At 41.9% G+C, this 25428-nt stretch overlaps 1 long non-coding RNA gene across 1 annotated transcript; it reads left to right on the top strand.

Moving 5' to 3' along the window:
- Window positions 18655-23550, top strand: LOC108635595. Its single transcript, XR_001917872.1, has 2 exons — window positions 18655-18774; window positions 23385-23550. It is a non-coding gene; the product is annotated as an uncharacterized LOC108635595 (long non-coding RNA).

Genomic DNA, 25428 nt, shown 5'->3' with positions numbered 1-25428 from the left:
TCCCGGCAATCTTGATTCCAGCTTGTGCTTCCTCCAACCCAGCATTTCTCATGATGTACTCTGCATATAAGGTAAATAAGCAGAGTGACAATATACAGCCTTGATGTACTCCTTTTCCTATTTGGAACCAGTCTGTTGTTTCATGTCCAGTTCTAACTGTTGCTTCCTGACCTGCATACAGGTTTCTCAAGAGGCAGGTCATTTTACAATATATAAATATCAAGTCATTATGTTGTATACATGAAACAAATATAATGCTATGTATCAATTATACCTCAATAATGAAGAATTATTGCAACAAAATTTCTTAAGTTTATTTTTAATATATATATTTTTAATATATATATTTTATTGAAGTATAGTTAATTAACAATGTTTCAGGTGTACAGCAAAGTGAGTCAGCATACACACATATATTATTTTTCAGATTATTTTCCATGATAGGTTACTACAAGATGTTGAATACAATCCCCCGTGCTATATAGTAAGCCCATATTGCTTGTTGTGTATCTATTTTATATTTAGTAGTATTTATCTGTTAATCCCATACTCCTAATCTCTCTCTATCCACTCTTTCCCCTTTGGTAGCCATAAGGTTGCTTTCTATGTTAGTAAGTCTATTTCTGTTTTATAAATAAGTTCCCTTGTATCATTACTTTAGATTCCACATATAAGTGATATCATATGCTATTTATCTTTCTCTGTGGGACTTACTTCACCCAGTATGAGCTCTAGGTCTATCCGTGTTGCTGCAAATCACATTATTTCATTCTTTTTATGGCTAAGTAATATTCCACTATATATATATACATATATATATGGGATTTGATTTAGGTCATACATGAATGGTCTAGTGGTTCAGGTATGACCTAAATCAAATCCCTTATGATTACACAGTGAAAGTGAGAAATAGATTTAAGGGGCTAGATCTGATAGATAGAGTGCCTGATGAACTATGGAATGAGGTTCGTGACATTGTACAGGAGACAGGGATCAAGACCATCCCCATGGAAAAGAAATGCAAAAAAGCAAAATGGCTGCCTGGGGAGGCCTTACAAATAGCTGTGAAAAGAAAAGAACTGAAAAACAAAGGAGAAAAGGAAAGATATAAGCATCTGAATGCAGAGTTCCAAAGAATAGCAAGGAGAGATAAGAAGGTGTTCCTCAGCGATCAATGCAAAGAAATAGAGGAAAAGAACAGAATGGGAAAGACTAGAGATCTCTTCAATAAAATTAGAGATACCAAGGGAACTTTTCATGCAAAGATGGGCTCAATAAAGGACAGAAATGGTATGGACCTAACAGAAGCAGAAGATACTAAGAAGAGGTGGCAGGAATACACAGAAGAACTATACAAAAAAGATCTTCATGACCAAGATAATCACGATGGTGTGATCACTCAGCTAGAGCCAGACATCTTGGAATGTGAAGTCAAGTGGGCCTTAGAAAGCATCACTACGAACAAAGCTAGTGGAGGTGATGGCATTCCAGTTGAGCTGTTTCAAATCCTGAAAGATGATGCTGTGAAAGTGCTGCACTCAATATGCCAGCAAATTTGGAAAACTCAGCAGTGGCCACAGGACTGGAAAAGGTCCGTTTTCATTCCAATCCCAAAGAAAGGCAATGCCAAAGAATGCTCAAACTACCGCACAATCGCACTCATCTCACACGCTAATAAAGGAATGCTCAAAATTCTCCAAGCCAGGCTTCAGAAATATGTGAACCGTGAACTTCCAGATGTTCAAGCTGGTTTTAGAAAAGGCAGAGGAACCAGAGATCAAATTGCCAACATCCGCTGGATCATCAAAAAAGCAAGAGAGTTCCAGAAAAACATCTATTTCTGCTTTCTTGACTATGCCAAAGCCTTTGACTGTGTGGATCACAATAAACTGTGGAAAATTCTGAAAGAGATGGGAATACCAGACCCCCTGACCTACCTCTTGAGAAACCTATATGGAGGTCAGGAAGCCACAGTTAGAACTGGACATGGAACAACAGACTGGTTCCAAATAGGAAAAGGAGTACATCAAGGCTGTATATTGTCACCCTGCTTATTTAACTTATATGCAGAGTACATCATGAGAAACGCTGGGCTGGAAGAAGCACAAGCTGGAATCAAGATTGCCGGGAGAAATATCAATAACCTCATATATGCAGATGACACCACCCTTATGGCAGAAAGTCAAGAGGAACTAAAAAGCCTCTTGATGAAAGTGAAAGAGGAGAGTTAAAGTGTTGGCTTAAAGCTCAACATTCAGAAAACGAAGATCATGGCATCTGGTCCCATCACTTCATGGGAAATAGATGGGGAAACGGTGGAAACAGTTTCAGACTTTATTTTTCTGGGCTCCAAAATCACTGCAGATGGTGATTGCAGCCATGAAATTAAAAGATGCTTACTCCTTGGAAGGAAAGTTATGAGCAACCTAGATAGCATATTCAAAAGCAGAGACATTACTTTGCCAACAAAGGTCCATCTAGTCAAGGCTATGGTTTTTCCTGTGGTCATGTATGGATGTGAGAGTTGGACTGTGAAGAAAGCTGAGCACCAAAGAATTGATGCTTTTGAACTGTGGTGTTGGAGAAGACTCTTGAGAGTCCCTTGGACTGCAAGGACATCCAACCAGTCCATTCTGAAGGAGATCAACCCTGGGATTTCTTCTGAAGGAATGATGCTAAAGCTGAAACTCCAGTACTTTGGCCACCTCATGCGAAGAGTTGACTCATTGGAAAAGACTCTGATGCTGGGAGGGATTGGGGGCAGGAGGAGAAGGGGATGACAGAGGATGAGATGGCTGCATGGCATCACGGACTCGATGGACGTGAGTCTGAGTGAACTCCGGGAGTTGGTGATGGACAGGGAGGCCTGGCGTGCTGTGATTCATGGGGTCGCAAAGAGTCGGACACGACTGAGTGACTGAACTGAACTGATATATACATATATATATATATATATATATATATATATATGCCACATCTTCTTTATCCATTCATCTGTCTATGAACATCTAGGTTGCTTCCATGTTTTGGCTATTTTAAATAGCGCTGCCATGAACATTGGGATGCATGTTGTTGTTTTTTTAATTTGTTCTGGTCTTTTTCTGAATCCATGCCCAGGAATGGGGTTGCTGGGTCACATGTCACTCTATTTTCAGTTTTTAAAGGAACCTCCATATGGTTCTCCACAGTGGCTACACCATTTATATTCCCACCAATAGTGCAGGAGGATTCCCAAGCGTAGAATAATTTTATAAGCATGATGTCAAGTAAAATAAGGCCAGACACAAAAAATTCATACTAAATGACTGTATTCACATAAAGTTCAAATAGTAGGAAAGCTGATCTAAGGTATTAGAAGTCAGGATAATGGTACTACTAGACAGGAGGGAGGCGTTGAATATGGGCAAGAGAGTAACTTCTAGGACACTGTGTGTGCTCAATAACACAGTTGTGTCCAACTCTTTGTGGCCCCATGGCTGTAACCCACAAGGCTCATCTGTCCATGGAACTTTCTAGTCAAGAATATTGGAGTGACTGCCACTTCCTACTCCAGTCTAAGGCATTGGTTATGCTCTATTTCTTGATTTGGGTGGTGGTTACATGGGAGTGTCTACTTGTGATAATTCATCAAGTACACACTTATGACTTAGATGTTATACTTCAGTGAGAAGCATACATGGAATAATATGCATGAAAGTGCCCAGCAAACTACCTGCCATTAGTACATACTCAATACATGTGTATTATTTACTATTTGTCATTGGACTCAAAGTAGTCCAAATCCATAGGAGGCACTTTGTTCATCTATCAAGTCTATAATTAATCACCTACTGAACTATGTATACAGGGTACAGAATGATGAGCAAAACAGACATAATTCTTGACTTCAGAGAGTGTAGAGTCTGATAGAGGAAGAGAGTCATTTTAAAAATTAACACAAAACAATGCATAATTACAAACTGCAATGAGTGCTATAAGAAAAAAATCAATAGGGAGAACTAATTTAAATTGAGGGGTCTCTGAGAGAGTGGCATATCTTCATGAGTGATTACTGAATCCTAGGACAGCAAGTCTTCCCCATAAAGCACTTGAAAATGTGTCTATACCCATCAAGGCACATTACTCCTACTAGTTATTATGGGAAAGGTCAATAAAAATCAGCACTTCTTCCTCAAAATACCAGGAAAGAAGTATCTAAGAAGTGAGGAAAGTGAAAGTGAAAGAAGCTCAGTCGTGTCCAACCCTTTGTGACCCCATGGACTATACAGTCCATGGAATTCTCCAGGCCAGAATACTGGAGTGGGTAGCCTTTCCCTTCTCCAGGGGATATTACCAACCCAGGGTTCGAACCCAGGTCTCCCACATTGCAGGCTGATTCTTTGCCAGCTGAGCCACAAGGGAAGCCCAAGAATACTGGAGTGGGTAGCCTATCCCTTCTCCAGCGGATCTTCCTGACCCAGGAATTGAACCGGGGTCTCCTGCATTGCAGGCAGATTCTTTACCAACTGAGCTATCAGGGAAGCTCAAGAAGTGAGGAAATGAAGGATAAAGGCAGAAAGGGATGTGGTTAAGAATATGGACTCAGGAGTCAGACTGTGTCCAGGTAACAATCAACGCTAGGTCTGCCACTTACTTACAGTATCTTCTTGGGCAAGTTACTTAACCTCTCCATGCTTCTGTTTATGCCTCTGTTAAAAATGTTGCATAGGGACTTCCCTGAGACTCTGGGCTCTCAACACAGGGGGCCTGGGTTCAATCCCTGGTCAGGGAACTAGATCCCACATGCCATAACTGAGAGTTGGCATGCTGGAACTAAAGATCCCACATGCTGCAACCAAGACCTGGTGAAGCAAAATAAATTTTTTTTAAGTTGCATAAAATCTCAGGAAGTTTACCAACTAGTCCTCCACACAGGTTAGGAACTCCTTTCTAGGGATTCCTTACCCTCAGACGAAGAGGTCAGCTCATAGTCTGTAGAAAGGATGAGTGAGACCCAGCAAAATATGATGACTTTTCCAAGGTCACTTAGCTCCTATTAGGAAAGGCAGTCTTGGGCACACAGTCTTTCAACCTCCACTCAGCTACACAAGAACAGACCTTGGGCCTTGAAACACTTCGTTACCAAGAGATAAAGAGCCCACAAGCCTCTGCTGGACTTATTATCCTGTGTGGGACCATCTTCCCCTGTTTCAGACTCAACGAATACTCCTTGGTTCTGCTTAAGCATGTTCATCATATGATATCTGGCCCACTGCTATATCTGTCCCCTGCAAGGACAGATACAAGGTTCTTCATCCTGTGGCACAGGAGGGGTGCATGTGGACCAATGGCCTTATGTCAGCTGCCACTGGTTTCCTGACCTCCCACCCTGAGCTCCTTCCAAATCTCTGATTTTGGCTCCCTAGGCATAGAATCCTACCTCCTGAGAAATGTGTATGCAGGTCAAGAAAAAGAACTGGACATGGAACAACAGACTGGTTGCAAATTGGGAAAGGAATACATCAAGGCTGTATATTGTCACCTTGCTTATTTAACTTATATGCAGAGTACCTTATGAGAAATGCCAGGCTGGATGAAGCACAAGCTGGAATCAAGGTTGCTGGGAAAAATATCAATAACCTCAGATATGCAGATGATACTACCCTTATGGCAGAAAGCAAAGAACTAAAGAGCCTCTTGATGAAAATAAAAGAGGAGGGTGAAAAAGTTGGCTTAAAACTCAACATTCAGGAAACTAAGATCACGGCATGCCATAGTTCCATCTGCCGCTGCTGCTGCTAAGTCGCTTCAGTCGTGTCCGACTCTGTGCAACCCCATAGACGGCAGCCCACCAGGCTCCCCCATCCCTGGGATTCTCTAGGCAAGAATACTGGAGTGGGTTGCCATATCCTTCTCCAATGCATGAAAGTGAAAAGTCAAAGTGAAGTTGCTCAGTCGTGTCCGACTCTTAGCGACCCCATGGACTGCAGCCTACCAGGCTCCTCCATCCATGGGATTTTCCAGGCAAGAGTACGGAGTGGGGTGCCATTGCCTTCTCCAATAGTCCCATCACTTCATGGCAAATAGATAAGGAAACAATGGAAACAGTGAGAGACTCTATTTTGGGGGGCAAAAATCACTGCAGATGGTGACTGCAGCCAAGAAATTGAAAGACGCTTGCTCCTTGGAAGAAAAGCTATGACCAGCCTAAACAGCATATTAAAAAGCAGAGACATTACTTTCCCAACAAAGGTCCGTCTAGTCAAAGCTACAGTTTTTCCAGTAATCATGTATGGATATGAGAGTTGGACTATAAAGAAAGCTGAGCACCAAAGAATTGATGCTTTGGAACTGCGATGTTGGACAAGACTCTTGAGAGGCTGGTGGACTGCAAGGAGATCAAACCAGTCAATGTTAGAGAAAATCAGTCCTGAATATTCATTGGAAGGACTGATGCTGAGGCTAAAACTCCAATACTTTGGCCACCTGATGTGAAGAACTGACTCATTGGAAAAGACCCTGATGTGGGAAAGATTGAGGGCAGGAGGAGAAGGGGATGACAGAGGATGAGAGGGTTGGATGGCATCACTGAGGACATGAGTTTGAGCAAGCTCTGGGAGTTGGTAAAGGACAGGGAAGCCTGGCGTGCTGCAGTCCATGGGGTCGCAAAGAGTCAGACACGACTGAGCGATTGAACTGATGAGGCACAGAATACATCAGCTTACTTCATTGTTAAATCCCTGGGAGACCATTCAGGTCTGAACCCATAAATCTAAATGGTACACAAATCAAAACACAGAGTAACCTAAAGATTCAGCACCACCCCAAGACACACCGTGCTGAGTCATGACTGCACCTAGGTACTGCCAGGAATTAAGGATCCACTGAAGGTGCCCAAGCCTTGAATAGTGGTCCGGAACAAAGCCTTCAATAGAGAAGAGCCAGTTTCCCAAAACCAGTCAGAATCATCTTGTAATTAAGTCTAATACCCATTCTACTTGTCCCACTGATCCACATGAAAGCGGACGCTGCTTTCAGTCATCCTGACACTGATGACAGACTGCAGTAGCTCAAGGATTCTACTAATTAAGAGAAAAGTGCCCTTACAGACCATCTCCCTGTAGAGACGTGTGGTCTCTACCCAGGTGAGAAGATGGCTTTGGCACCTTGTTTTATGGTAACATCATCCTGCCTAACATCTGCCCTCCGGTTTGTAGAGTATGACGCCCCACCATTCTTAGCATTGCCAAGAACCAGCATGCTGGGCTCATCCAGGACACTCCAGCCAGCAATGATGTTGGCAGATCATTGTGTTATTGTTCAGTCACTCAGTCGTGTCCAACTCTTTGCAACCCCATGGACTGAAGCATGCCAGGCTTCCCTGTTCTTCACTATCTCCCAGAGTTTGTTCAAACTCATGTCCATTGAGTCAGTGATTTCATCTAACCCATCTCATCCTCTGTTTCCCCCTTCTCCTCCTGCCCTCAATCTTTCCCAGCATCATAATCTTTTCCAATGAATTGACTCTTTGTATCAGGTAGCCAAAGTATTGGAGCTTTAGCTCCAACATCAGTCCTTCCAATGAATATTCAGGGTTGATTTCCTTTAGGATGGACTAGTTGGATCTCCTACAGCCCAAGGGACTCTCAAGAGTCTTCTCCAGCACTACAGTTCAAAAGCATCAATTCTTCAGTGCTCAGCCTTCTTCCTGGTCAACTGTGTAAGAAGCACTAATTCCCACTCCTCAGTTAACACAAATTCTACCCCTGGCCTGAGCTAAATCCCAAGAAGGCCATATAAGGAGACCACATTTGTCTATGCTCAGAATTGCCCTCACTGAGTTATGTTTTAAAGCCACATGCCCAATTTTTTAATACCCATCAAATAATAACTCCCACTCACATCCTCAATTTTGGTCAAAACTGCAAGAAACAGACACGTGGAAAAAAAAATCACTGCTTTGGTTGTCAAAACGCAGTTGAGAATTTTGTCCATTTCATCATGAAGTGAACACCTTTATAAAGTCCCACATGAGATGTATTTTTTTTAGAATTTAAATCTAAGAAATGCTTTATTTTCTCATAAAATGACTGACAGTTTTTGACAGTGGATGACAGTTTACTTTACAATCATGAAGACCATATTTTGGAACTGACACCAGAAAAACTCAAGTATAATAACAGCAATTGCACTGTTGGTGTCTTTGAATTCTTCCTTTTCATTAGTTCTAATTTTCTACTTTAAAAAATTACTAGTTTATTCTTTATGTGTTTTATTACAAACAGCTTTAAATCTATCTGAGGAAACAGTGGAAACAGTGTCAGACTTTATTTTGGGGGGCTCCAAAATCACTGCAGATGGTGATTGCAACCATGAAATTAAAAGATGCTTACTCCTTGGAAGGAAAGTTATGACCAACCTAGAGAGCATATTAAAAAGCAGAAATTACTTTGCCAACAAAGGTCTGTCTAGTCAAGGCTATGGTTTTTCCAGTGGTCATGTATGGATGTGAGAGTTGCACTGTAAAGAAATTCTTCAGCTGAGCGCTGAAGAATTGATGCTTTTGAACTGTGGTGTTGGAGAAGACTCTTAAGAGTCCCTTGAACTGCAAGGAGATCCAACCAGTCCATCCTAAAGGAGATCAGTCCTGGGTGTTCATTGGAAGGACTGATGCTGAAGCTGAAACTCCAGTACTTTGGCCACCTGATGCGAAGAGTTGACTCATTGGAAAAGACCCTGATGCTGGGAGAGAGTTGGGGCAGAAGGAGAAGGGGACGACAGAGAATGAGATGGTTGAATGGCATCACCGACTTGATGGACATGGGTTTGGGTGGACTCCGGGAGTTGGTGACAGACAGGGAGGCCTGTTGTACTGCGATTCATGGGGTCGCAAAGAGTTAGACACGACTGAGTGACTGAACTGAACTGAAGAGGCTATACATAAATAAATACACTTAAAAGGGAAGAATAATTTTCTCTCAAAGATTATAAATAGAGAAAAAAGACATACTCTGGTTTATATACAGTGATATATATTTCCAATTTTACAATCACTCAGTAACAGGAATATGTTTATCAAAACTTAGATTAGGATGGAGGAAGGAAGATCCTAGGACACTGAGACATCAGTCAGAGATGTCACACTGCTTCAAGCAGGAGCCTGAATTTCACATAAAGGACCCAAATGCAACTTCCAACAGCTAAATCCATTCTGTTCTTAGGGTCAATTTAACGCCACCAGTAGCTGCAATCCTGATCAGTCAGTCAATAAGCAGTTGTTGACTACACACTATGGCTCTGCATTCAGCAACTTTCAATCCTTCTGTGGAACAAAAGAGTATGGAAAAACAAATGAATAATTAGTGATGGAATTCAACACCATTTCAAGTGTTGAGTCATTAAGAACAACAAAATTTGACTTCTATACCCAAGAAGCTGACAATATAATTCAGGAGATAAGATGTACTCAGGAAACAGCTAGAAAATATGCAGTGATGAAGGTCCAGATAACGCATCATCATTCAATTTTTGCCAAGTGCCTTAGCACAGGCCTGGCTACACACAACACAGACAACTTGTATAGACATTATTAACAAGGGCAAGATTATGATGTTTAAAAGCACTGTCATAGTTAGATTTGCCTCATGTAATCAGAAACCCCTAGCCATATTTTTTCTATTTAACCCCAGATTTTTCGATCTCACATAACACTGGTTTTTACAGAATAATGTCTTTAATAAGAGGGAAAAAAGAATCACTAATTTATTCACTCAATAAATATCTGCTGCATGTGTCTACAACCTAGTAGGCACTTTCTGGGTGTTAGGAACAAAACAGACCAAGTCATGCCTTCACGGAGCCTATATTCTAGGCAGAAAAATAGAAAATAAATAAGCAACTATATAGTATGTTAGATGGGATCAGTGCTAGGGAGAGTAGAGAGCAGAGTGGGGGAGTGGGCAGGAAAAATGAGAGTGCTGTCATAAGCAGGGGGTTGGGGGGCGGGAGTTGCAGGAGGTGAGGAAGGGAAGCAGCTTGGTCACTAGGGGAAGAGAATTCCAGTGGAGGGAACAGTACATGCTAAGGCCCTGAGATGGGCTTGCCTAGCATGTTCAAGGAACAACAAAGAAGGCAATTGGGCAGGAAGAGAGAGCAATACTAGACACAGCAGGAGATGAGGCCAAAGGCAGTGCAGTCTCAATCAACCATATCACCAGGGAATGGTCCCAGGGAGAAAATGGAGTTCAGGCAGAAGGAAAGTCAGCTCATGCTCTCAGGTCAAAGGGAGCACCATGAACAAAGGCTGGGAGGCAGGGAAGAGCGCAGGGAGCATGTGTAGCCCTGAGAGCCTCGTGTGTGAAGTCAGTCAGATTCCAGATGCAATGTGTAAAGCATTAGTGGTAAGCTGCTGTATAGGACAGGGTGCTCTGTGATGACCTAAAGGGGTGGGATGGAGAGGGTGGGAGGAAGGCTCAAGAGGGAGGGAATATATGTATACATACAGCTTCCCTGGTGGCTCAGATGGTAAAGAATCAGCCTGCAATGCGGGAGACCTGGGTTTGATCCCTGGGTTAGGAAGTTTCCCCAGGAGGAGGGCATGGCAACCCACTCCAGTGTTCTTGCCTGGAAAATATCTTGATTTCCAGGGCTTCTCTGGTAGCTCAGATGGTAAAGAATCCACCTGCAATGCAGGAGACCCAGGTTCGATCCCTGGATTGAAAAATTCCTTAGAAAAGAAAATGGCAACTCACTCCAGTATTCTTGCCTGGAGAATTCCACGGACAGAGGAGCCTGAGAGGCTACAGTCCATAGGGTTGCAAAGAGCCAGACACGACCGAGCAGCTAACATACACACAACCAATTCACTTTGTTGTACAGCAGAAACTAATACAACATTGCAAAGCAATTATGGTGGTGGTTTAGTCACTAAGTCACGTCCAACTCTTGCAACCCCATGGCCTGCAGCCTCCCAGGCTCCTCTGTCCATGGGATTCTCCAGGCAAGAATACTGATTATACTCCAATAAAAAAATTAAATTTTTAAAGTTTTCAGATGTGAGTAAACATGAGAGAAGTTTGAATGGTGGGCAGGGGCCTGTGATGAGAACCAGACTCAAGCCTTATTTCTCGGGAGCTTCCCAGAAAGCACGCAGGCAGGAGTAGCAGCCCCAGCAGTCATCTCCACTGGGACCCGAGAGGGGCTCCTCCCAGGCACTGCTTGGGAAAAGAAAAAAAAGTAGAAAGAATATAGAATGTTTTGATGAAAAGAGAATTCTTCCATATGTTTGCTGCTGCTGCTAAGTCGCTTCAGTCGTGTCCAACTCTGTGCGACCCCATAGACGGCAGCCCACCAGGCTCCCCCGTTCCTGGGATTCTCCAGGCAAGAACACTGGAGTGGGTTGCCATTTCCTTCTCCAATGCATGAAAGTGAAAAGTGTAAGTGAAGTTGCTCAGTCATGTCCGACTTAGAGACCCTATGGATTGCAGCCCACCAGGCTCCTCCTTCCATGGAATTTTCCAGGCAAGAGTACTAGAGTGGGTTGCCATTGCCTTCTCCCCATATGTGTTTGGTGGCACATATTGCCTATAGGAGCAATGAGGGTCCCAAAAATGTTAAGGCTGTTCCTGAAACTTCCATGAAACATCACAAAGATTTTCCTCTGCTCTCTATAAACCACGAAGGAGAAACTGAGGAAGGTTTCAGAGCCCAAGCTGAGATCAGCTGACTAGGTACTACCACCTCTGAAGGGACAACTCCTTCCGGGAAAGCAGAACATGAGAACACCGAGAGGCATGGATGGTGTGGCATAAGGCAGGTGAAGAGGCAACACAAAGGCTCTTTTCATCACAATGCTTCAGTTCTTTGCAGAGAGACTGAATGTATGCTAATTCCTTTGGATCAAGCGTAAAGCTTCAAGTATTGTCAAAATCCAGGAGAGAACAGTTCAGTTTCCCACTGGGTGAGGAGCAGTGGTTTTGAAACAAGGAATCTGGGTCTGTTCCTAACTTTGTAACTAACTCTACTGCAGTAAAACGCTGTATAATCATTTCTCTCACACTACCGAATAGGCTTGCAGGGAGAGGGAGTCAGATCAAACAGAAGATATAGTTTCTGGTTCAGGAAGCATACAATCTGCTTCAGGAGACAAGGCTAAACCATGGGGGGAAATATGTGGAGACCTGTATCCACATCCTTCTTGGGTTCCTCTATCCATAAAGATGAACAGGCATACATATATATATATATGTATGCGCATATATATATATATATATATATATATATATATATATATCTGAAAGAAAAACACCAAACTGATCACAGTTTTTACCCCTGAGAAGGGAGAAGTAGGACCAGGAGGAATGGTACTTTCAAATAAGTCTTAGAATGAATAAGTAATGTTTTAATGTTTTCAAGAATCAAGAATTCATACATTGTATTTAAATAAAAATTACTTTGAGCCTTCCACCATGTGAGGACAGGGCAAGAAAATGGCCATCCAAGAACCAGGAAGCAAGTCCTCACCAGACACCAAATCTGCCCATTTCTTGATCTTAAGACTTCGCAGCCTCTAGAACTGTCAGAAATAAATTTATGTTGTTTATGAACAAAAAGATTTACTTTGAGATCTGCAATGACATCAACATGTTTAAACCATGAGAAAGAAAATCATACCCATTACTATTTGTTTTAAAATCCTTCACAATCATAGTTTCAGAAATAGGTCCTCAAATATAAGAAGAGTACTAAAAAGCAGAGACATCACTTTGCCAAAGGTCTGTATAATCAAAGCTATGGTTTTTCCAGTAGACATGTACAGATGTGAGAGTTGGATCATAAAGAAGGCTGAGCACTGAAGAAGTGATGCTTTCACATTGTGGTGCTGGAGAAGACTCTTGAGAGTCCCTTGGACTGCAAGAAGATCAAACCAGTCAGTCCTAAAGGAAATCAACCCTGAATATTCAGTGGAAGGACTGATGTTGAAGCTGAAAATCCAGTACTTTGGCCACCTGATGGGAAGAGCTGACTCATCGGAAAAGACCCTAATTCTGGGAAGGACTGAAGGCAAAGGGAGATGGGGGCAACAGAGGGTGAGATGGTTAGATAGCATCACCGACTCAGTGGACGTGAATTTGAGCAAACTCTGGGGGATAGTGGAGAACAGAGGAGTCTGGCGTGCCATCATCCATGTGGTTGCAAAGAGTCAGACACGACTTAGCGCCTGAACAACAACATAAGGAAAGTCGGCTAAATGTACCTATTGTTTGGTCACTGAGTTTATGATCTTCTATCAAGAAAGACACAAGGACAAGGATTTTCTGGCTTTTCCATTTTCTGATCAAGAAACGTTTGACTCAGCTGAGCAAGTGCACATCAGGAATCTTGGCATCCCCCTCATTCTCCAAGTTCATTCCTAATCGTGAACATCTTTGGGGAAGTCTTAAATTCTGTAATTACTGGCCCAAGTGTATTTAAAGGAGCCTCATTTAGATAGAACAAAAGCTTCACATTTCATCATGCCAAACCCTGTATTTAACATAATAACTGGGATTTGTATGAGCTTTTCCTCAGAGGAGCTTAAACCACACCACAATACAGCATTCCCTTGAGCCGCAAGGTACCCTAGGGACACACCCAGGAAGTGATGACCACTTGATCTTGCTGCTGAGCTTCAAGAGGTTGCCTAAGTTGTCTGGCATAGCATAGCAGGCAAGGTTAGAATGGGCCCTAGGGTCCCAGGAGGCATTTAGAGATCTCAGTGCCAGGGGGCATGACCATATCACCATAAGGCTGTCACAGAAAGAGCTATGCTTTCACCATCGGACAATGGACTTGGGGTCAAAATATGTTGTCTCCATAGAGGCAGGGTGGGGTAGAATGGGAGGAGCACGGACCCTGGCAGGAAGCAGTCCTGGGCTGAAGACCAGCTCCCCTGCTGTGTGACGGGCTGTCTATCCCCCTGGGGCTGGCAGAGTGAGCACTCAGTAAATGTCACTGTCCCTTCTGATAGCAAGAACCGGACATGTCAGTTAACAATGTGCTTTGCTTTTATTTTCCCTGATAGAAAATAATAAATTTTTGATCAAGAGGATGAAAGAGAAGACCAACATGAATGGAGATTTCAAATATTCTGGAGTGAATAAGGTGGGAATGGGGAGATGGAAGAGACAGAAGATAAGAAAGGAGAGGAACAACAACAACAACAAAAAAAAAAAAAAAAAAACAGAAAAAGATTGAAAGGTTGAAAGGAAGGGAAGCCAAAAGGAAGACAGAGAAGAGACCACCAGAGTATGAGAAAGATGGAGAAGGAGGAAAGCAAGAAGACTCCAGGCAGGGACTTCCTTGATGGCCCAGTGACTAAGAATCTGCCACCCACAGTACACTCTTTGACATAAATCACAGCAAGATTCTGTCTGACCCACTTCTGAGATTAATGGAAATAAAAACAAAAATAAACAAAAGGGACCTAATAAAACTTAAAAGCTTTAGCACAGCAAACTATAAACGAAATGAAAAGACAACCCTCAGAATGGGAGAAAATAATTGCAAGTGAAGCAACTGGCAAACAGTTACTCTCCAAAATATATAAGCAGTTCATACATCTCAATATCAGAAAAACAAACAATCTAATCAAAAAATGGGCGAAGGCCTAAACAGACATTTCTCTAAAGGAAACATACAGACGGTAAATAAACACATGAAAAGATGCTCAACATCGCTCATTATTAGATAAATGCAAATCAAAACCACAATGAGGTATCACCTCAAACTGGTCAGAACAGCCAACATCAAAAAATCTACAAACAATAAGGGCTGGAGAGGATGTGGAGAAAAGAGGGAACCTTCTTACACTGTTGGTGGGAATGTAAACTGATACAGCCCTTATTGAAAACAGTATGGAGATTCCTTTAAAAACTAGGACTAAATCTACCATATGGCCCAGCAATCCCACTGCTGAGGATACACCCCGATTAGTGTTAGTCACTCAGTCATGTCCGACTCTTTGTGACCCCATAGACTGTAGCCTGCCAAGCTTCTCTGTCCATGGAATTCTCCAGCAAGAATATTGGAATGGGTAGTCATTTCCTTCTCTAAACGATCTTCCTGACACAGAGACTAAAACTGGGTCTTCCCACGTGGCAGGCAGATTCTTTACCATCTGAGCCACCAGGGAAGCCCTGAGGAAACCACAGTTCTAAAAGACACACGTATACTATTGTTCATTGCAGTAATATTTACAATAGCCAGGACATGGAAGCAACCTAGATGTCCATCGACAGATGAATGGATTAAGAAGCTGTGATACATATATACACAATGGAATATTACTCAGCCATAAAAAGGAACTAGTTTGAGTCAGTTGTAGTGAGATAGATGAACGCAGAGCCTCTTAGAGTGAAGCAAGTCAGAAAAAGAAAAAACAAATATAGTATATTAACACATATATATGGAATCTAGAAAAACGGTACTAATGAAACTAGTAGAGAACAGATTTGTGGACACAGCAGGGGACGATGAGGGTGGAACGAATTGAGAAAGTGGCATTGACATATATACACCACCACGTGTAAAATAGTTAGTGGGAAGTTGCTCAGTAACATAGGGAGCCAGCCCGGCACTCTGTGATGACCTAAAGGGGTAGGATAGAGGGAGGGGAAAGAGGTTCAGGAGGGAAGAATGTATATATATAATTACAACTGATTCTCATTCTTGTAGGACAGAAACCAGTGTGAACTTGTAAAGCCATTTTCCACCAATTAAAAAAATAAAAATTTTTTGAAATAAATAAATAAAAACCTGTCTTCCAATGCATGGAACAGGGTTTCGATCCCTGGTTAGGACACAGCCAATAAATAAATGAATCCGCTTCCCAGAATTTCCATTAAAAAAAGAGAGAGAGACAACGCCAGGCATAAAATAATCCAAACGCAGAAGCAAAGGCGGTTAGAGCATACGCGGCAGCACCAGCAGCCCCAAGACCACACACAAAACCCAGAGGCAGCATGCCTGGCTGCCAACGGCAGACTTGCCAAGAGGGTGGGAAGACATTTACACAAGGAAGTTCCTTCAAAAGCAAGAATTATTTGTATTACTGTTATTAATCACCTCAACAATGGTAACTCATGGCCACAGGAAGCACGCTTGGCAGATCCCTGCCCTTTACACACACAGGGTCAGCAGCTTCTCCATAGTCATGTGGGGAACGTGGCGTGTGTGAGGCTGGGGGGGTGTCCAGCCACCCCCTCATCCACCTTCAGTAGCCAAGAAACACCTCAGCCCATACCTACACACATTCAAAAATAATGAAATATTATTGAGTCAAGTATCTGGAACGCCTCTTTACAAAAACCTTTTTTGTTTTGCTTTATTTTGCTTTAATAAAAAAGTATACTTTCAGCATTCCCAGTAATAAATTGCCCAGTGTGTGCATGCTTAGTCATTCAGTCAAGTCCTACTCTTTGCGATGCTATGGCCTATAGCCTGACAGGCTCCTCTGCCCATGGATTCTCCAGGCAAGAATACTGGAGTGCCCTGCCCTCCTGCAGGGGATCTTCTTAATCCAGAGATCAAACCCACATCTCTTTATGTCTCCCGCGTTGGCAGGTGGGTTCTTTACCACTAATGCCACCTGGGAAGTCCCTGAGCCACCAGGAAAGCCCCCAAATTCCCCAGAGCTGCAGGCATATTCACCTGCAAGGAGATCAAGCTAGTCAATCCTTAAAGGAAATCAGTGCTGACTATTCATTGGAAGGACTGATGCTGAAGCTGAAGCTCCAGTACCTTGGCCACCGACTCATTGGAAAAGACCCTAATGGCTGATGCTGGGAAAGATTGAAGGCAGGAGGATGAGATGGTTCAACGTCATCACCAACTCAATGGACATGAGTTTGAGCAAGCTCTGGGAGGTGGTGCTGGACAGGGAAGCCTGGCATGCTGTAGTCCATGGGGTCACAAAGAGTCGAACATAACTGAGCAACTGAGCTAAACTGAACAGGCCATATTCAAGGGAGAAGCTGAGTAGAACTGACATTTCATGTTTTTGCTACAGACTTTGTGAAAAAACTCAAAATGTCTTTATTACACACAACACAGGAAGTCATATAAGTGACTTAAACAGACCAAACTGGAGGTAAAACAATTTGGGGTCTAGGTCTGTGATTCATTATGTTACTGTGGGAAACGTAAAATACAACCTCTTGTGTTCTCAGTATGTCCTTCTGTGAAATGGAGATGAAAGTGTCTGCTCTTGGCGCTATTCTCAATATCACAGTGTAGCTAACAAAAAAGGAACTATTATGTTCCCTGGAAAATAAATTCACCTGTACTTACTTTAACTGATTTTATAGTTCTTATCAGCCTATCATATCCACAAGACAGAGGTTTCTTTAATGCAGTTTACCTTGTGGTTGTTGGGCTTCCCAGGTGGCTCAGTAGTAAAGAATCCATCTATCAATGCAGGAGCCGCAGGAGATGCAGGTTCAGTCCCTAGGTTGGGAAGATCCTCTGGAGGAGAAGATGGCAATCCACTCCAGTATTCTTGCCAGGATAACCCCTTGGACAGAGGAGCCTGGTGGGCTACAGTCCATGGGGTCACAAAGAGTTGGGTGTGACTGAGCACACACACACACACACACACACACACACACACACACACACACCTTGCAGCTCTTAAGACTAATGAAGACTAGCTGTTTCTAAGTCTACAAAATTTCTGCAATAAAGATAAGCAGAAATTTTTTTATTGTCATAAAAGATTCTATGAGAGTACATCCACCTATACATAATTTCTTTAGAAATTAAGCAGTAATTTATAAGCTGGTGAAATTGAAAACAGTTTTTAATAATAATGAAAAAAATCCTTCCTTCCAGGCTTATGATCATTAAAGTGAATGAGTGAGGTTGTGTGCTCAGCAGTGTCCGACTGTTTGAGACCCCATGGACTGTAGCCTGCCAGGCTCCTCTGTTCATGGGATTTTCCAGGCAAGAATACTGGAGTGGGTTGCCATTTGCTTCTCCAAGTTAAAGTGAATAGAACCTAAAGAAAAGGGTCCCAGGTTTGCAAAATTCCATAAAAGCAGCAAAGGCGCAACAGACCACCAATACTGTAGCTCACAGATTCTCTCCTGGGTCCAACATTATGCTGCTATGATCATCAAAAATAAGTGTATTCTCTTTAGTCCACCTTATGCCTTGATGGCAGATGAACACAAAGAGTGGGGTCGTGAGGAGCAGAGTCAGCAGCATAGGGAAGAGGCCGGGTGGGAGTTAAGACAGACAGTATTTGTGTTTAATCACCACATGGCAGCAAGCCTCGAATGTAATCGGACACTTCAGTCTCAACAAAGCCAAATCAAATGTGCTGTTGCAAACTGTGCAAGAGACCTTGTTTGGGACTGAAATGGTTCATATTAAGAACGCATATATTTTATTTCATCAGGAGATGAAGCCACTGTTGACTCACAGGGTTTTTCTGGAGACCAGTTCAGCATATTGACAGCACATTCTGATGAGGCTCTGGTCACACAGTGGGTGTGAGATGGAGCTGTCCCTCAGGAGAGAGAATGCAAAACAGGAGTGGTGTTCAAGGAAATGCTGAGATAAAAGGCCCGCTGGAGAAGAAACAGGTGGAATGGGGTTTGGCTGGCCATGAATCAGTCCATTATACACCTGGGGCGTTGTCTGCAAAAGACGTCTAGCTAAAAGGTGCGATTAAAAACCCCTATATAAGCACTGGGATCCCTAAACCCAGTATCACAAGCTCTCAGCCTGAGTCCTCCATCTCTCTTGGCAACTCAGGTAAGTCCTTCAAGAAAAAAATCTACTTCTGTTTTTCTAAGAGTTTCCTTTTCTTGGTACTCTCACATAGACAGACTGTGCTGTTGTAGTTTTGCCTTTCTGGAGAATTCTATGACACTGCCAGCAAAGACATGTTCTTATTAGAATGAGAGGGACAAAATCTTAGTGTACTCTGCTAAAGAGCTAATATTTTAAGAATATTCCTCTATTGTCTTCAAGAAGGGTGACATCTGATGGACAGTACCTATCTTGATCTCCAATCATCGCTTGGTGACCACTATTGGGCTTGAATGTGACAACCCTATTTCTCCTCTTCTAGCCACTGCGTCCCCTGAGAAAAGAAACTGTTTCTTATTAATCTCTAGATTATTTCTAGAACACACCACAGCAGTGGCACAAAAGAAATAGTTAACAAATGCTTGTTGAAATGGTTAATTTATCACTATGGCTATCATAAAATCTTCTGGCTGCCAAAGGACCTCAGAGCTGAGGTAGTCATTGACTCTTGAAGTTGCATCAGAGTCAGCCAGGAACAGTTTAAACGTAGACTCCAGGGTCCCCCTACTTACCTACTGAGTCCCTATTTTTGGAGGGAAGACCTGGAGTCTTTATGTCTCTAAAGGTCCCCCCTGGTGATGGTTTCTTTTAAATTTGACTGTGTCGGGTCTTAGTTATGGGATCTAGTTCCCTGGCCAGGGATCCAACCCCAGTTCCCTGCACTGGGAGTTTGGAGTCATAGCCACTGGCCCAGCAGGAAAGTCCCTCCTATTGGTGAATTTAAAGTACACCAAAGTGTAGGAACCAAAGACCTAGTCAAAAAATGCCTTAAACTAGGAATTATTCATCTGTTTATATATTCATTCGTAGAACACTTATTGAACTTCTACTATGTTCTGTGGTTGTTGTTCAGTTGCTAAGTCATATCTGACTCTTTACAACCCCAAGGACTGCAGCACACCAAGCTCTCCTGTCCTTTACTATCTCCTGGAATTTGCTTAGATTCATGTCCATTGAGTCAGTGATGCTATCTAACCATCTCATCTTCTGCTGCCCCCTTCTCCTTTTGCCTTCAATCTTTCCCAGCATCAGGGACTTTCCCAGTGAGTCAGCTTTTCACATCAGGTGGCCAAAATACTAGAGCTTCAGCTTCAGCATAAGTCTGTCCAGTGAATATTCAGGACTGATTTCCTTTAGGATTGAGTGGTTAAATCTCCTTGCTGTCCAAGGGACTTTCAAGACTCTTCTCTAGCACCACAATTCAAAGGCATCAAATCTTTAACGCTCAGCCTTATTTGCGGTCCAACTCTCACATCCGTACATGACTACTGGAAAAACCATAGCTTTGACTACATAGACCTCTGTTGGCTAAGTGATGTCTCTGCTTTTTAATACTCTATGTTTGTCATAGCTTTTCTGCCAAGGAGCAAGCATCTTCTAATTTCACAGCTGCAGTCACCATCTGCAGTGATTTTGTAAGTGAAAGTGTTAGTCAGTCAGTGATGTCCAACTCCTTACCACTCCATGGACTGTAGCCCACCAGTTTCCTCTGTCTGTAGAATTCTCCAGGCAAGAATACTGCGGTGGGTTGCCATTCCCTTCTCCAGGGAATCTTCCTGACCCAGGTATCAAACCTAGGTCTCCTGCATTGCAGGCAGATTCTTTACCATCTGAACCATCAGGGAAGCCTAGAAATTTTGGAGCCCAAAAAATAACTGTCAGTGCCTCCACATTTTCCCCTTCTGTCTGCCATGAAGTGATAGGCCTGGACACCATGATCTTAGTTTTTTGAATGTTGAGTTTTAAGCCTCTCTTCTTTAACCCTCATCAAGAGGCTCTTTAGTTCCTCTTCACTTTCTGACATTAGACTGATATCATGTGCATATCTGAGTTTGTTAATACTTCTCCCAGCAATCTTGATTCCAGCTTGTGGTTCATGCAGCCTGGCATTTTGCATGATACACTCCACATATAAGTTAAATAAGCAGAGTGACAGTATACTGCTTTGTACTCCTTTCCCAATTTTGAACCAGTCATTTGTTCCAAGTCTGGTTCTGTTACTTCTTGACCAGCATACAGGTTTCTCAGAAGACAGGTAAGGTAGTCTGGTATTCCCATCTTTTTAAGAAATTTCCAGTTTGTTGTGATCCACACAGTCAAAGGCTTTAGTCAATGAAGCTGAAGTGGATGTTTTTCTGAAACTCCCTTGCTTTCTCCATGAGACAACAAATGTTGGCAATTTGATCTCTGGTTCTTCTGACTCTTCGAAACCCAGCTTGTACACCTGGAAGTTCTTGGTCTGTGCATTGCTGAAGCCTAGCTTGAAGGATTTTGAGCATTACCTTGCTAGCATATGAAATGAGCCCAATTGTACCACAGTTTGAAATTCTTTGGCATTGCCCTTCTTTGGGATTGGAATGAAAACTGACCTTTTCCAATCCTGTGGCTACTGCTGAATTTTCCAAATTTGCTGGCATATTGAGTACAGCACTTCAACAGCATTATCTTTTAGGATTTGAAACTGGAATTCCATCACCTCCACTAGCTTTGTTTGTAGGAACGCTTTCTAAGGCCCACTAGGCTTCACATTCCAGGATGTCTGGCTCTAGGTGAGTGGACATATTTTTCCCTTTCTCCCTTGCCTTTCACTTCTCTTCTTTCCTCAGCTATTTGTGAAGCCTCCTCAATTTCTTTTTCTTGAGGATGGTTTCGGTCACCATCTCCTGTGCAATGTTATAAACCTTCATCCATACTTCTTCAGGCAATCTGTCTACCAGATCTAATCCATTGAATCTATTTGTCACTTCCACTGTAAAATCATAAAGGATTTGATTTAGGTCATACCTGAATGATCTGATGATTTTCCCTACTTTCTTCAATTTAAGCCTGAATTTTGCAATAAGGAGCTCATGATCTGAGCTGCAATCAGCTCCAAGTCTTGCTTTTGCTGACTCTATAGAGCTTCTCCATCTTTAGCTACAAAGAATATAATCAATCTGATTTTGGTGTTAACCATCTGGTGATGTCCATGTGTAGAGCCATCACTTGTGTTGTTGCAAAGGGTGTTTGCTATCACCAGTGTGTTCTCTTGGCAAAACTCTGTTAGCCTCTGCCCTGCTTCATTTTGTACTCCAAGGCCAAACTTGCCTGTTAGTCCAGGTATCTCTTGACTTCCTACTTTTTGTATTCCAATCCCCTATGATGAAAAGGACATCATTTTTTGGTGTTAGTTCTAGAAGGTCTAGAAAGTCTTGTAGGTCTTCATAGAGCCATTCAACTTCAGCTTCTTCAGCATCAGTGGTTGGGGCACAGATTTGGATTATTGTGATGTTGAATGGTTTGCCTTGGAAACAAATTGAGATCACTCTGTTGTTTCTGAGATTGCACTCAAGTACTCCATTTCAAACTCTTGCTAACTCTGAGGGCTACTCCATATTTTCTAGGAGATTCTTGCCCATAGTAGTAGATAAAACAGTCATCTGAATTAAATTTTCCCATTCCCATCCATTTTAGTTCAATGATTCCTAAGATGTCAATGCGCACTCTATTTATCTCCTGCTTGACCACATCCAATTTACCTTGATTCACGGACTTAAAATCCCAGCTTCCTATGCACTATTGTTCTTTACAGCATCAGACTTTACTTTCACCACCAGACACATGCACAACTGAGCATCATTTCCACTTTGGCCCAGCTGCTTCATTCTTTCTGGAGCTTTTAGTGATTGTCTTCCACTCTTCCCCAGTAGCATATTAAACACCTTCTGACCTGGGGGCTCATCCTCCATATCTTTTTGCTTTTTCATACTGTTCATGGGGTTCTTGTGGCAAGAATACTGGAATGGTTTTCCATTCTTTCCTCCAATGGACCACATTTTGTTGAACAAATAATATGTCCATCTTGGATGGCCTGGCTAATAGCTTTACTGAGTTACACAAACCCCTTCACTATGACAAGGCTGTGATGCATGAAAGGGTATATATTCTAGGCACTAAGATAAACATGAAGTAGATATGATATGGTCCTGGTCCTCACAGACCCCAATTTCTATAGGAGTGAGATAAGAAACAGCAATTAATATACAATGTGATATGTATCATAATAGGATTAAGTACAAAGAAATAGATAATTTAATGCAGATGATTCTCTTGATCTGCTTTTTACTTCCTGGGTCAGGCAGTACAGTGTTGACAGCCCTTCCATTAGCACCATCCACAGGGGCTGGAAGCAGAAGTTGTATATCTTCATTCCAGGTGACTTCTATGCAATTTATTCATGGCTACTGGGCCAAGGGATCCTGTTCAGTTTCTGTCCTCTTCTGTTTAGGGATCATAGTAAAAGCATTATCATTGCAAGTGAAATATTGGGTTGGCAAAAAAGTTTGTTTGGGTTTTTCTGTAACATCCTATGGAATAATCCAAATGAACTTTTTGACCAAACCAATACAAACTAAAAATGCCAAATTTCACAAATTCCCAAAGCCAGCTATACATCTGAAATTACAAATAGGTCAAATCTTTACACTGTAATCTGCTTCCAAGATATGGAGGAAGAAGAGGTTATAGCAATTCAAGAATATGAACCAAGTTGGGAATCCTTTGTCCTACTCCAGGTGCACCCCAGTTGGCTAAACAAGATGACTCACCGTCTTCTGAGAAGCATCGTCAGTATCATTGATGCTTTCCTCTCTGATGCAAAGAGTGATGGAGATGGTCAGAGGCTGAATAAGACAGGACTTAAGAAACTTCTCCAAGAAGAGTTTGGAAATGCTCTGGAGGTAAGGATCGTCCACACTGTTACTTGAGACTGTTTTATTGGATCCAGTGACATTACCCTCTCTTGGTTTTCCTCCTACTGGTCCAGCTATTTCCTCTAAGGATTATTTCAAGTTCCTCTTCCTCTGTGCATTACTTAAAGCTTGATATTCTCTGGGATTCTCATCTCACTTCATGCATTCCCCTCAGTAATTTCATTAACACTCTTTGTTTCAACCACTGTCTGTATGTTGAAGATTTCAGTCACTTCATCAGTTCAGATCTCTCTCCTGAGCTTCAGATACACTGAGCATCTCCCTTGGATATTGCATAAGCATTTAAATTCAGCCTTTGCAAAACTCAAGATTTGATCCTGGTCAAACTGGGCAATTTCTTCTACCTGTGATATATCACAGGGATGTCACCAAAGCAGCTGAATGTATAAGTAAGGAGCTCAAAAGAGGGATCTGGTCCAAGGACAAAAATCTGATTATCATTTTCTGATTAATGGTATGAAGCCACAGGAATGCATGGTAATGTTAAAAACAGGGTAAGAACAATGTCCACAGCTAAATTCTGAGCAACTCTAATACTTAGAGATGAAGTAGAAAAGGAGAAATGAAAATAGGAAATGGAAAGGGAGGTTAGAGACATAGGAGGAAAACCAGGAGAGTAGGATGGTCACAGAATCCGAGAAGAGAATGTTTCTAGAGGAAAAATTAATTATTTGTGCTAACTGAAGCTGAGGGCTCAAATACAATGTGGGTTGAAAAGTGTCCATTGTGTTTGGCATTAAGGAAGACACTTGGTGTGGTGGTAAATGTGGATGCAAGGATGACATGGATTAAAGGGTGAATGAAGGGAAAAGAAGTGGAGATATTCGCAGATAACTTTCATGAAGCTTGGAGATAAATGATAAGAAAAGATGATGGATGGTAGACAGAAAGAGATGTGGAATGTGGTATATAAGAAGATTTTTTAATATGGCAGCTAATAAAGCATACTGTTATAGTATAATAACCAGTGAAGACTAAAATATTTAAAAGTCAAGAGAAAGAGGGATTCTGAAAAGCAATTCAGACTTCTAGAAAATAAAGGGAATTAACTCCAGAGTATACATAGATGGATTTGTCTTTGACTGAAACAGGTGAACTTCCTCTATTGTCTTACGAAAATGATGAGAGAGTTCTACTTTGGTGACTTGTACCTACTTTTGAATATGAAAGAGTCTTCAGTAAGAGCTGGAGAGAGAGAGGCATTAGTGATAAATATATAATAAATATATAAATACATAATAAAAATATATATATTTAAATGTTGTGCTTTTGTAATACATGTTAGGAATAAATACTTAATTCACTGTGATTCCAAATTACAAAACTATACATAATACTGTCATGGAAAACATTATTAAACGAGGTAACTAATAAAAAGAACAAAAAAAAAGAAAACAGAATGTTTATGTGTCCCTTAAGAAATTTTCTAGGTAACAAAGAAGGAATAAGAAAAAAATAACAATAACAAATGATGAACATACTACCTCTTTTCTTGTTTTTCCTTCTTTTCTTTTTCTTGTTTTCTTGTTGTTGTGGGTTTTTTTTTTCCTCTCATAGGAATCAAATAATTCTGAGACAATAGACAAAATCCTCCAGCAGCTGGATCAAGATGGTGACCAAACAATTGATTTCAGTGAATTAATTTTGCTCATGTTTGCAGTGACAACAGCCTACTATGCACACATAAAACCTCTTCTCTATCCCAAAGTAAAAGAAAGGGACAGAAGACCTGTAACTCAAGAAAAACAAGTAACAGAACTAGAAGGCAAGCAACTGCAAAAAGAAAACTTCCAAGAGAGAGATCAGGGCGGAGAGTCCCAGGCTGTGGAGAGACATGAAGCGAGAA

This window comes from Capra hircus, chromosome 3 (assembly GCF_001704415.2).
Source record: "Capra hircus breed San Clemente chromosome 3, ASM170441v1, whole genome shotgun sequence".
Classification (NCBI taxonomy): domain Eukaryota; kingdom Metazoa; phylum Chordata; class Mammalia; order Artiodactyla; family Bovidae; genus Capra; species Capra hircus.
This window is presented reverse-complemented; position numbering and strand designations above follow the sequence as displayed.